A 13,365-nucleotide genomic window follows, 5' to 3' on the forward strand; every position below is an offset into this window, starting at 1 on the left:
GTATGTGTTGATGGGGAGGATGAAATGTTAGAACTAGACAGGGAACTAGCTATATCTAATAAAGCGGCCAGTGACTTGTCAACTGATGAATCTTGGACTACTTATAAAATTTAACCCTACTCAACTACTTTTCTGTGTAAAATCTGTAAAACAAGTGGTGAGCTAAAGTGTGTGCTGCCATGTTTCTGTTAGAGTTGTTTTTTTTTTGTTCTCAGACTTGTTATTTAACAATGATTTTTTTTTTTTGTTTGTTTTTTTTTTGTTTAACTTTTATTGCCAAACAAAAACAATGTAATTTACATACAAGCAATATCATCCTGAGACTGGGCTTTGATTTCATTACAAAGATACAATATTGCGAATTTACATTTTTCACCACACAAGGCTGAGGTAGATAACAAAAGAGAAGGAAAAACAAAGCGTCCTAGTTAAGTAAAATTTCAATAGGTTCCCATCGTTTCTCAAATGATGTAAATTTACCACAGAAAATCAAGTCTGTGAGCAGTCTGAAAGAAGCATTAAATATGCGCCTGTAAGAACCCATCAAACTGGATTAATGAAAATAAGATGTACAATAATTCAGATAAACACAGCAGAGCTAATTGTAATAGAGTGCATGTATAGAAAAACACTACAAAGTGTAAAGAAACCTCCAAACTAGCAGAAATAAACTGAAACGCTTTAGCTGATAAGGTCTTGGAGAGGATCTCGAACAGCTTGACAATGTGTTGACCTGAGTGTGCAGGAAAACACAGCATGAAAAGCAGTTTATTTCCTTTGTGGTTACAAGGTATTCATTGGGGAGTTAAATCTACCTTCATGCCATCATTTCAGCTTCCAAAGCGACGCCCATACACGTGGCAACGCAAATTGTAATATCATAAAGTCTAACAAGCAGAAACGCTGTGAACTTGTGTAGAAAATCAGACAATAAATGAAGCCAAGTATTGCCTGACCTTTCTTTTTCTCCATCTACCATCACTTGTATGGCCTTTAATAGAAACGGTGCCATGGAAGATTAAACTGTGACATGTGATGGCGCCTCATTAGGAGCTTCAACAAAAGGTAAATGTGTTGCTGAAGATGTACAATTTAGCCACAGTGAATTGTGACTCATCTCTGGCTCCTTCTTTAGAGAACCTTCACATCTCATTTGAAGCACTGAAATGAAAGATTAACCTCCACAGCCTTTACCTGACAGAAGGGAGTTTGTTACTTTCTTACCCAAATATTGATTTACATTTCTTTACCGGCGCAAGTACGATAACCAAAGTTTGGCCCATGGAAAGAGTGTTCTTTTCGGCTGTGTAATCAATAACGTGCATACACAGCTGTACAGATGCATTAGCATCCACAAGCGAGCAGATACACCTGAAGCCCTACTGCACGTCTGTAGATACGACTTAATTATGCTCCTTTTTCCCTTCAGCATCACAAATTCATCCTCTCCTTCCAAACAGATACAGAAATCTTTGGGAGGAATAAAGAAGCCCCTTGTTGCTCGGCTTCTAACTGTTCCAAATCATTTCAAGATTTACTTCCTCATTTGGTTTCCATTTGCGATACTCCCAAGATGTATGCATGACTCATAAGTGTTGATGTTTTTCCACCGTCAGCAGCGCTGATACGGACAGAAGACATTAGATCTGGAGAGTCAGAGCATGATGAAACAGACGTCCCGCTGGCAGGAGGAAGTTGGCCCACCTTGGATGATAGCAGCAGATTGAATCACCATATTTGGTCAGCCTCTGAGCCATCTGCTGGTACCACGGGAGTGTGGTGGATAGACCCCCCCAACACACACACACACACACACACTCACACACACACAAACACACACACACTGGACCTGTCCCAGCCACGGACTGGCCTGGCCCCTGTTCAGGTGCCAGTTACATATGCTGTCATCTCTAAACTAGAACCCACCTACACTTCATCTTTGGGTTTACAAACAAAATAAAACAGGAGTCCGGATCTTATTCAAAGTTGGAATTAATGAAGGAACATGAACTTGAGTGATTTATACTAAGTGGGTTATGCCTCCAAAACTGGATTGCTGAGATTTTTATCTGGTTACATGAGGTCCTTGTTAACTTATGTACAAAATAAAGATCAGGGAAAATTAACTGACACAACTGGAATAAAACCTGAATTATAATAAACTAGCAAGGCTCTCATGGCGTGGAGACCTCCACCAAGCAGCTCATTTCCACCCATATTGTAAAGAATCCTTTTATAAATTCCAGTGTCCATAATTCCTTCTAGATTACTCCTAAATAAGAAGACTCAAAGTGAAAGCAAGAGCCATTCTGGAAAATTCCCAGAAGTTATTGTGTAAAATAATTTACGAAAGATAAACGCTGGCAAAAGCATAGAGGTCGTAAAGCAAATAAATCAAATAAATTATTCAAGACGATAATGATACAAGATTTGTTAAGAAGAGAAAAAAAAAAAATAAATAAATAAATAAATAAAACCCAGAATGGGTTTATTGCACATTTACAACAACAGGCATGTTTACCACAACTGCTTTATTTAATAAAGTTTGAACAAGCGATGCACTGGTAAACATCCTGCATCATACTTTCCCATCATGGGACTGTTCTGCCTTGTCTTCCTGGCATCTCTCCACTTCCTGGTTTTGCTTGGCTTCTCACCCCTCTCCACCAGCATCCTGACAGGATAAGCAAACCTGTCTGTCATCGCTGTCACGATAAAACTTCATCTCTCTCCATAACTTGTTACCAGTCGGTCGTCATTGTTCCTGATTGTGAACTTTGATCAGACATTTTAGAGAATTTAATCTTCTTTGATCATTTGAACCTTTCACAGCTCGAGTCCTTCTGTTAAAAAAGGACGTTTGCAAACTGAAAGCCCCAAGATATTTCCAGGGCGTTGCCAGATCATATTAAAAGGAAATAAACATATACATATATTTTTATATAAATTGCCTGTGAGCAACACAGTTTTTACTCCTGCCGTATTAAAAATCCAAACTTGGCATTATCTTGGAAAGAGAGACACTCATTTTGGTGATGGTGATGTAGTTTATTGTGGCTGTAAACATAATCCACAAAAAAAAAAAAAAAAAGTCAGCCTTGTTATTAAAACGTTTCTGACAGTTGTCCAGTCTTACATTTAAATTATATGTTTAGTGCAGAATTAAATCAGAACATCAACTAAACCATCATGATTGGACTTCAACCAGTTTGATCATTAAAATGCCTCAAATGGACCCCTTTAGTTGGACTGCTTTTTGGTCACTTGCCTTATTGCCAGACCTGATAGATGTTAAAAGTTAGTCATGTAGACACGCCTGACAACTGAAACCCTGAATAAAAACCACCAGATCAGCCCGACTGAACTTCATGCTTCTTTCAGCAAACCCTGGTTCTGATGCAGAGAAAACTGTCTTAGCTCAAGGCTTCACACAGTTTGGATTGTTCATTTATTGATGATCTGGCTCATCCCTCAACGCCACCATATGGTTAATATCTTAGTTTAGAGTTAAGGCTCATGCATGCTTACTGTGTTTGTATGTTTACAAGGACATGCACGGGTCAGCGTTTGTGGGATAACTGTAAGTTGTTTATCTCTCAAAGTCAGTGTAGACGTTAGCTATGGAAATTATTTCCATAACAACTATCCTTTATTTCATCTTTTAAAGTTGTGCTATTGTTAATAAAGACACATGTCACATGATTTAGTGAGGTCGTTCATAAACGGAGCACGAGTTCAGTCAGTGTTTCTTAATCCAGGTCCTCAGGACCCCCCTGCCCTGTTTGTTTTAACACGCTTGAATGAAATAAAATGCTTGTTCGCAGGCTGCAAAGAACTTGATGAGAAAGTTCAGCGATCTGACTGAGGTGTTTTGGAGGAAGAACATGTCTAAAACATGCAGGATACTTTAGTGTTGTTGGCATCAATTGCAGACCGAGCAGAACCATGTAGATGTTTATTGTGTAGCTTCAGAGTCTGCTCTGTGTCAGTCAGCACACAGACTTGATCACTACAAGTTGGAATTATAATTGTGTCATTTATTTATTTTAGTTAAAGCTAAAACAATCCCTACAATAAATGTGAATAATTCACACTGGTGTAAAACTGACCATGTCTTCAAAATTCAGAATTTTCTGTCTGGAGGCCAGTTTGTTGATTTCGTTTGAGTGAATTTCGTAATTATTTCTTTTGCTTATTTAATAGGATAAATCTTTTTTTTTTTTTTTTTTTTTTTAATATAACTGTTCCCCACCCTTCAACACAATAATAACCCATGTATAATATGTGAACAAAGTGTACAGTGATGACTGATTTTAAAAAGTGACTTTGCTCAATTCTGTGTGTGTGGAGGCTACTGTGTTGGACAGATGCCTTCAGAAATACACCCACGCATCTTCAACAGGTCTAGTGGGGACAGATAAAGTTCAAATGCCAGGGTAAAATCTTTCTTTTTTGATCCCTGCATTTTCTTCCTCAGTAGCTGTACAGCTTTTGTTTTGAAAATAAATATAAAGTAAAACCAACAGAGCGAAACAAACAATGATGTGTGTAACTACATTATGTTGACTTATGGCAGACATGACAGATGCTTTTTTTTTTTTTTTTTTTTTTTTTTTTTTTGTCTTGTCCAGCATTTAGGCAAGCAGAATGATGGTCTGGATGCTGTGTTCTGCTGAGCAAATTTTCTCTGCCAAGGGAAGCTTTATAGATATAATGATCCCCTTGACTTTCTGAATTTTTATTTTATTTCTATGTTTATTTTGTATTGTTGTTTGAATTGTAGAGTTTGTACTGCTGGACCAGAGAGGACAGACAAAAGACAGAAAGAGAAAGGAGAAGAAACACCTCATAAGAAAAGGGAAAGAGATAAAGGGAGAGAAAAGGGAGAGAAAAAAACAACAACTAAAAAATAACCCAAAAACAAAAAGAAAGAAAACAACCTACAGATGTATACATACACACATACAGGCACACACATACATATACACACACATACACACGCATACATACACATACATATACACACACGTATACACACATAATATATATATATATACACAAATATATACATATGTACACATATACATATACACATACATACATTTACACACACACCTCTATGCACACACATACACACACATACATACGTACAAACATATACGCACTTGCCAGTATTAACACATATACATACACATACAAGCCAACTTTAGATCATAGTAACTAAACTATGAATCTAAAAAGTTAAATATAAATGAGAAACAAACAGAAATGAGAAAACTAGCTGCTGTTAGTGAATAAAACTGCGTGACGACTCGGTGACTGTGTCACATGCAGAACATGCAGAGTGGAACGTGTTCCGGAAAAGGTGATCAGACAGATGCTTTTTGAACGTCGGCTTTGGTGCCTTGAGTCAGAGAATTGAAGTCACATATTTATCTTTAAACCGTTTCTGTTTCTCAATATCTTGTTTTTTCATTAGTGACATCTAATCATAAGAACTAGCTATCAGGAACGGAGATTTCAGTGGTTTTAAAATTGACTTTCTTTCATTGCATGATGTTACTGTCCCCATCTGCACAAAGTTGACACAATTCAGAGGTTGAATGCTTTTCATGTTACTATTAGTACCCCTTACGCCTGCAGCTATACTCAGACTGTATGCATTTTGTTAACACTCAATCATTTTTACAATTAAAACCCATATTAAAGCCATTGACAGCCACTTAGCTTTAGATCACTATGCTGCTATATGGCTTTACACTCTGCTTGACTTGCTTTTGAAATAATAAGGCCCTCAGACGTGTTATTAATGCCTCATGACATTAAAAGCAGGACATGGAGATGGCCACTTTGGCAGGGCCATGCTAATGATGTCAGTATTGATTACTCGCTCACTCTCAAGCACTTTTGCAGGTCTTTAACAGTGACAGGAGAAGGAGATCTTCACTGGTAATTGGCTTTTCTGAATGAAAAGAAAAAAAAAAAAGTTGCTCTGAGGACCAGCGTGTGGGCTGAATGAGGTCAGACGGATTCCACCGGCAGTATCAACTCAAGACTGTGCTTTTCTTTTTTTCCTATTTCTTAAAGTGTGCCGTACAAGTGATGGATGAGGTTCAAATTTAGTAGCTGCTTCTGTGGAAGTATCCACGTTCTTAAGTGTACAAATCATCAGCTGAGGAGAAGCAGCGCTGTGTCTGAGGAATCAGAGTTGTAAAACCTCCAGGCACTTCAATCAGCAACTGAATCCAGGCCTCTGCTTTGGCTGTTGACCACCTGGTGATATACAACACAAACTAGCATGTTTTACTGTGCCGTGATTAGCATGTTTGCTATACACTCTTGCAGCTGTGCCGACATTCTTAATCACCGGGCAGAAAATCTTTGAGAGCTTAAAGCAGCAATTACAGTAAAGTCAATCGATAATGACAGGTTTTAGAGGAGACCAAATGACTTTTAATGGATTTTTAAAGGTGGCATAAATAATGCACAAGCTTAGGTGTAAAATATGGCCAACTGCCGGCTGCTGTTTAACCAAATATATGTAAAGACACACTTTCCCTCCCATGCTTTCATCAGCATGTGAGGAATGAAGCAGAGCTCTGCACTGAGCTTGCCCTCTCTTATGCAGCTCTGTGGCCATTGGAAGCCAAACTGTCACTGCAAATTAATGGCGTCCAAGAGCCAGTGTTTCTATTTCAGAATATTTCCTCTGTGGACATCGTACATAGACCAGGGTGCTATCTCCATTACTCCGCTACTGAGGTTTGATGCACCAGATCCAGCCAGACTTATGTCAGGCTTAGTGTGAAGAGATTTAACTTTCTTCCTTACTGACATTTTGACTTGTCAGAAGTTTACGTTTTTCAGTGCAAGTTAAATTGTCGACTGTACCTTTTTGATCATGGCTGAAGGAAGTCTGACCTCCCTTTGTTTCTACACATCTAAAGTTAAGGGTGATCCATTTAGCCAAACTATACAGTCTTTGGTTCATACAATTCCAGTCATTGAACAGCCACATCAATGCAGCACTAACATATAAAACAAAAAAGAAAAAAACACTAAACATCTCCAAGCACAGGAATTCCATTCATTTCCTGCTGAAGGAGGAAAATTGTGAGGAATTGTCTTGGTTTGCAAATTGTGTAAAATGATCTGAATAAGCTTGTATTATGTATGCAAAACTTTCCTCGAATACTTTTCAAGATCTTTGCCTCTTCTTGGAGGTAAGGTGCTATATCTGTCTGATTTCCAGCTGAGTCTTTCTTTAAGTCTCACAGTTTTCATCCCACAGCATGCATGCATTTCAAGTGGAAAAGCCTGTGAACTGGAACAAAATTATAGGCTTTCAAAGGCATGGTGTTGTGCAATCTAAACCCACAAACAGCACTTTTTTTTTTTTTCTCGGTGGACCATAATGAACTCAGAATTCATCTCACAGTCAAATATTGTTGCAGTAGTGACAGGTATTTTCTTTCTTCAGCTAATTAGACTCATGTAGTGATGGAAATGTTTCCCCTTTACAGCCATGACAACCATACTGCTGTTGTTCATCTTGAGTCATGTGAGACAATTAGAACATGTCCCTCCACTCATGGAGCATGTTGGAGACTGCTATGAAGTAAAATAGAAAAGAAAAAAAAAAAAACCCTCTTGCCTCCACAGTCTTTCATAATGACCAGAATGAAGTTTGTAAAGGCAGATCTTTGATCAACGCCTACTTGTTGACAAGTGGAACCAGAAAAAGATCAAGCCAGCAGCCACGTATTTGCTATTAAAAGTGTGTTTTTCAAGTAAAACCTTTGATTACTGCTTTTCTTGCTTCCCAAAGAGCACGCTGAAGGTTCTGACAAGTCATTGTTTCCTCCACATATGGACCATTCTCGTTTAAAATAGCCAATAAACTTTGAGGATCTTTGAGTACTGTATTAAACCTCCAGTTTCTTAGATATAAAGAATACTAGCTTTATTCTCCCAAAGTAACTAGTGTGCAAACTCATATCTAAACTTCAAAAATGCTTCAATTTCCTCTTAATTGCAAAAAGAAGAATCTCATAACGGCACAACATTAGTAGTTTTTTGGTTTGTTTCACGAGCCCTTTCTTCCAATATAATCTTCCATACATATAAAATATAACTGCTATCCACAACCAGAAATTATGTAATAAAAAAGACATAAAAAGGAACAAAATACACATAATATATCTGACATATACCAAAGACATCTAAAAATTATGAAATCCACTAAAAGAAATTAAACGACTAAAATAAACTAAAAGCTATTAAAAAGATTAACAATGTATTGAAATTGCAACACGCTACGAAAAAGTACTTAAATGGGAGAACACACTAAGACTATAAACTGTTAAAAGATTAAAACACTCAAAAAAATAAAAATTAAGATATAATTGAACAAATGACATAAAAAAATCTAACACACTAAGACAAAAATAAATAGGTTAAAATAAATCAAAAGACAAACAAACACACATTTGTCATGCTGTGCTTAAAATCATGGACTAAAGACTTATTTTAAGACAAGGTTTAAAAGTTTCCTTAGTGGAGGCCAGTTTGATCTGGGAGGGGAGCTCATTCCACTGTTTTTAGTCCCAGTATACAAAAAGTCCATCACCTCTGGTTTTGGTTTTAAGTCTGGATTTTGGAATATTTAGGAAAAGCTGCATTTTTAATGAAGTGTATAGTTCAAGCAGCTATGATATATGTATTAATCCATAATTGATCCATTAAATGATTTAAAAACAGCAGCAGGGAAAATCTTGAAACAAATTCTAAAATTGTTCAATTTGTTATGACTGACCTCAAGTACAGCACAGAGTCCTGTCATCTGCAGAAGTTCTCCAATGACATGAGCTGAGAAAGAACAGGAAGACTAGTAAGGTCTACAGGGGAACCAGTAGACTACTTCATGAAGTGGTGTAAGGAGAACCGCAAGCTGCTGAATGTTGACCAAAGATGGTGGTGGATTTTGACAGGAACAGAACGCCACCCTCCCCAGTCTGCACTAAGGGCACGGCGATGAAAGTTGTTAGTCGTACAAGTATCTGGGAGTTCAACTGGATCACAGGTTCAAGTGACCCACTACTGCAGATGCTGTGTACAAAAATGGTCTGGATCCTCTCAACTTCCTGTGAAGACTCAACTCCTTTACCACGCATAGGTTAATGCTCCTCAGTCTGTTGTTGCGAGCACCATTCTCTCTGCTGTGGGCTGCCGTGGCGTGGACATCAAAGCAAAGGATGCACACAGACTGAACAAACTCATCAGGAAGGCAGAGCCCATTTTTGGAGATTGTTAGAGACAAAATACTTGCACAACTGCTAGCAATAATGGATAATAACACCCATCCCTTCCATGACACGCTGGGCAGTTTGTAAAGCCTGCTGCTATCAGGCTTTTCAGCACTTTCCCCTCCACCAATGCTGGATAAACACACGCACAGGTCTGACCTGAACAGTAAGTCGGCATCCTGTATTGAGTTTTATGTATGTATACATGTATGTGTTTATTATATGTTCATAAAATACACCTAAAACAAATATGTGGGTATAAACATATATTTCTTTTCTCTAATATTTACAAGTTTAGTAAGTTTGACTGTTCTGTTATTTCCAGACTGTAAGAAACATGATAAACAAGCATAGGAAACTGGCCTGATAAAAGAGATGGTATGCAAAGTTTGATTAGTCTATACAGCAAAACAGGTCTACTGCTGAAATGACATCATTTGACTCTTGATGGGCATTTAAACTATTTTTCTCCAAATCACTTACTGGGATGAAAAAAGAAGTAGAAAAACTGTCTTTCAGTCAGTCTCCCTACTCTTCTTCTTCTGCCTCCCACGACTCCTGACTGACATCTCTCTCTCTTCCTTCTTCTTCCATCTGTTTCCTGCCCTCTGTTCTCCATCCTCATCAATCTCTCCATTACCCTTCTTGTCTCAGCTCCTGTCCCTCAGGCTTGAGCTTTGAAGAGATGGTGGTGACAGTGGCAGAGAGTGGGGGATATTAAAGGAAGCTTGTGTGTGCGTGCTGAATGTGAAGTGTACATCTTTTCACCTGTTCCTTAACGTCATAGGAAACTCCTCAGGTTTATTTCCAAAAGCAAAAGTCTCAGTCCTGGTAAGTGAACTTGAAACTCCTCAGTGTTAAAATCTTCTTATTTTCTCTCTGAGGAAAAATGCAGTTTGTAGGTTTGATTCTCAGCTTCTGTTTGCCCTTGAGGTGGAGGGAAGGTTGTGCTTGCAGTTATGTGTCATTTCTTTGGAGCAGATTATGAGACAAGGGCACATTTTATAGGTGCAGAGTGGTTTAGAAGCCAAGTCCCTCTGGCCACAATTAGTAAACTCACATGCAACCTTTTAGGTCAACCTAGCTAGTACCAGGTTAAACCTTGTGTTGAACTGCCTTAATTTGTCATGTCATAAATTGAAAAAGAAGTTGGAAATATTCCTCAGAGATTGTGCTCCATATTGACATGATAGCATCAAACAGCTGCTGCTGATGTTTTGGCTTCACATCCATGATGGAAAAAAAAAAAAAAAATGCTTTTGTCCCAATTCCAATCCAATGAGTTCCACACCAACTTTTTTGGTGCCAGTTTGATTTAAATTGCGTTTTTTACGATTACTCAATGTTGCTTATTTTTGTAGATTAAAAACAACATAGAATGTAGAAAAAACTTTTTTTGCTCATCATTTTTCTTGATTTCAATGAGGAAAAAACAACACAGTCGCCAGACTGTCATTCTGCTGCTATAATGTCCAAGAAGATAAGTAAAAAGATCAATAAAAGTGTTATAAATTACTAAAATTTTACTGTGGATTATTTTTATTTATTTGAAAAAAAGAATTTTTTTTTAACAAAAAAAAAAAAATATTAAAATTGTGAAGCAAAAACATCCCAAAATTTGATTTTTTAAATTCAGTTTTCCCACCCCTATTATATATTATGAGAAAACTCATTGATCTCACTTATATTTAGTTAATACTTTGTACAAAAGCCTTTGTTGGTAATAACAGCTTTAAGATACCTTTTATATGGAGAAATTAGTTGTATGCATTGCTCATCCGTGAATTTTGGTCCATTCTTCCACATAAACAGTCCTTAAATCTTGGAGGTTGAGTGGGCCTCTTCTGGGAATGCTATTCTAGCTGGCCACTCATATCTGGACCACATTATCCACTAAACACTTGCCAGTGCAATAACTGAGCCATTAGCTCTAAAATTAGCCCGAATTAGGCCCTGTTTACTACCTTGCAAGACTTAGAAAGGCACCAGTAAATTATATATTTGCTCATTTAATGCTATAGATTACTCATCATCTTCAACCATTCTCCTCTGACATTAGCGAAAGGATTTTGGTTACATTACTTGATATTATCTCTTTTTCTTTCATTTACTTACAAGGCTAGAGTCAGAGTACACCCTGGGCACGTCTCTAGTCCATAGTGCGTCCAACACAGAGAGACATAGACCAGCTCACACTCACTCTTAGAGAGAATTAAGAGTGATGGAAATAACCAAGTATACATGAATTTGGACTGTAGATGGAACCTAGATCACCTGGGGCGAAGCCATCGAGGAAACACAAACTCTGCACAAGAAGGCCCGACTTAAAAAACTTGTCTCTCCACTCTGCTTCTTCCTCTGATTTAAAGCTCTCTTGCTATTGAGAAGGAGGTCATCGATTTCCAAAAACCTTGCATCAAGCTGCGAACAACAATCACAAAATCAATCAAATCACTTAAGAAGACTCCAAGAGCTATTGGCGGATCCAAGCAGGTATCCGATTATGAGGTGTGCTCAGATCAAGACCTAATGCGTGTCCATAGAATCCACAGTGAAATTAAATACACCACGCTCTCTGTGTTTATCTTGATAATGACTGGAAATTGACAATTAAAACATGAGCAGTGGAAATAACGCATCAAGATTGCATCTTACTCTCAGCAGGTTTATGAGATGCTTGATTTTGATGTTTTGAAGGAAAAAAAACATGAAGGAATTTAATTCTTTAGATTGCCAAGACAGTTACCATAATGTAATTTGTCACAAAAGCAGTTGCTTTGTTTTACTTCTTCGCTCTAAAGATTAATGGTGGGAATATTTCTGCCTCATTTGTCCTTTGTTTGTCAGTGTGTCCGTGTGTTGTGGTACTTCCTGCGATGCTGAAGATGCACCATGAGCAATCGCAGCTTGACGCCAATTCTCGTCTAAGGAAGCAAAGGCAGGAGGTGTCAGGCTGCCAAGTCTGCAGTGAAATAAATGCAAATGAGGCCATGAGGTTATTACAGCTGCTGGTTCAGGTGTGGGCGTGTGTGCATGTATGCCTCAGCGGTCATGTTTACGAGCCTGCTGTGCAAGCACAGCTGTAATGAGAGTTGATCAAGCATGACATACACAGTGTGGTGCCTCTGCATGTTCAGTCTATCTGACTGTCTAACCTCTCCAAGACCTCCGTCTTCACCTTGTCTTTTCCCCCTGACATCCTTACATAGAAACACACACACACGTCACATCCCACAAATATGCTTGATTGATGTTATTCGACATTTGAAAGAACAGGAGAAAAATATGAGACATGTAGTCTGTACTTGGAATTGCAGAGTGCAGTATTTGTAGCAGCTGTCAGATGTTTTTACGAAAAGTTCCCACTTTTAGTTTAAGAAGAAAGTTTTGAATAAATAAACGCTATGAATAGAGATTTCTAGAAAAATACTCATCAGAGATGCTGAGAATTATTTTGGAAAATATTTATTTATTTATTCAAATGACCCTAGCCAGTTTCCAGTGTTGGCTAACGTGACATTGTTAGCTAGCATTGCTAGATACACATGCTGTTATCGATCCCTTTAGTTCCTCAGGTTCAGTTGTTTTGGTCTATAACACCGCTTTGCTTTTTCCAGTCTTACTATGTAACAACATGTGACTATTACATACAACTCTGCAGTAATCTCTGTCCATGAACACTCACTGAGTTTTCAGCTCACCTACTGCATTATCGTACGGTTTCTTCAATTTTGTGCTAACGGTTGCTATTGATGGGGCAGTAATCTCGGTCACTGTAAATCCCATCAATCTTCACTGACCATTGGGCTCCAACGTAGTTTTTTCCCTTTGACCTGATCCTTGTATCCCTTTCTGACTGGTCAACTTAATAAAGGCACAATATGTAAAAATTACCGGCCTATGGTGGTAAAGATGGGCCCAGAAAAAAACTTCAAAAGAGCACAAGCAAGCGCAGTTGTGAAGGAACGGTGGCTGTCAGTGGCCAAATTTCTCAAATAAGGTAATATATTTTCATCTGTTAGTCAATGCAGTGACTTCAGGTGCAGTAATGACTGGACAA

The sequence above is a fragment of the Telmatherina bonti genome (genome assembly GCF_933228915.1).
Source record: "Telmatherina bonti genome assembly, chromosome: 3".
NCBI classification, from domain to species: Eukaryota; Metazoa; Chordata; class Actinopteri; order Atheriniformes; family Telmatherinidae; genus Telmatherina; species Telmatherina bonti.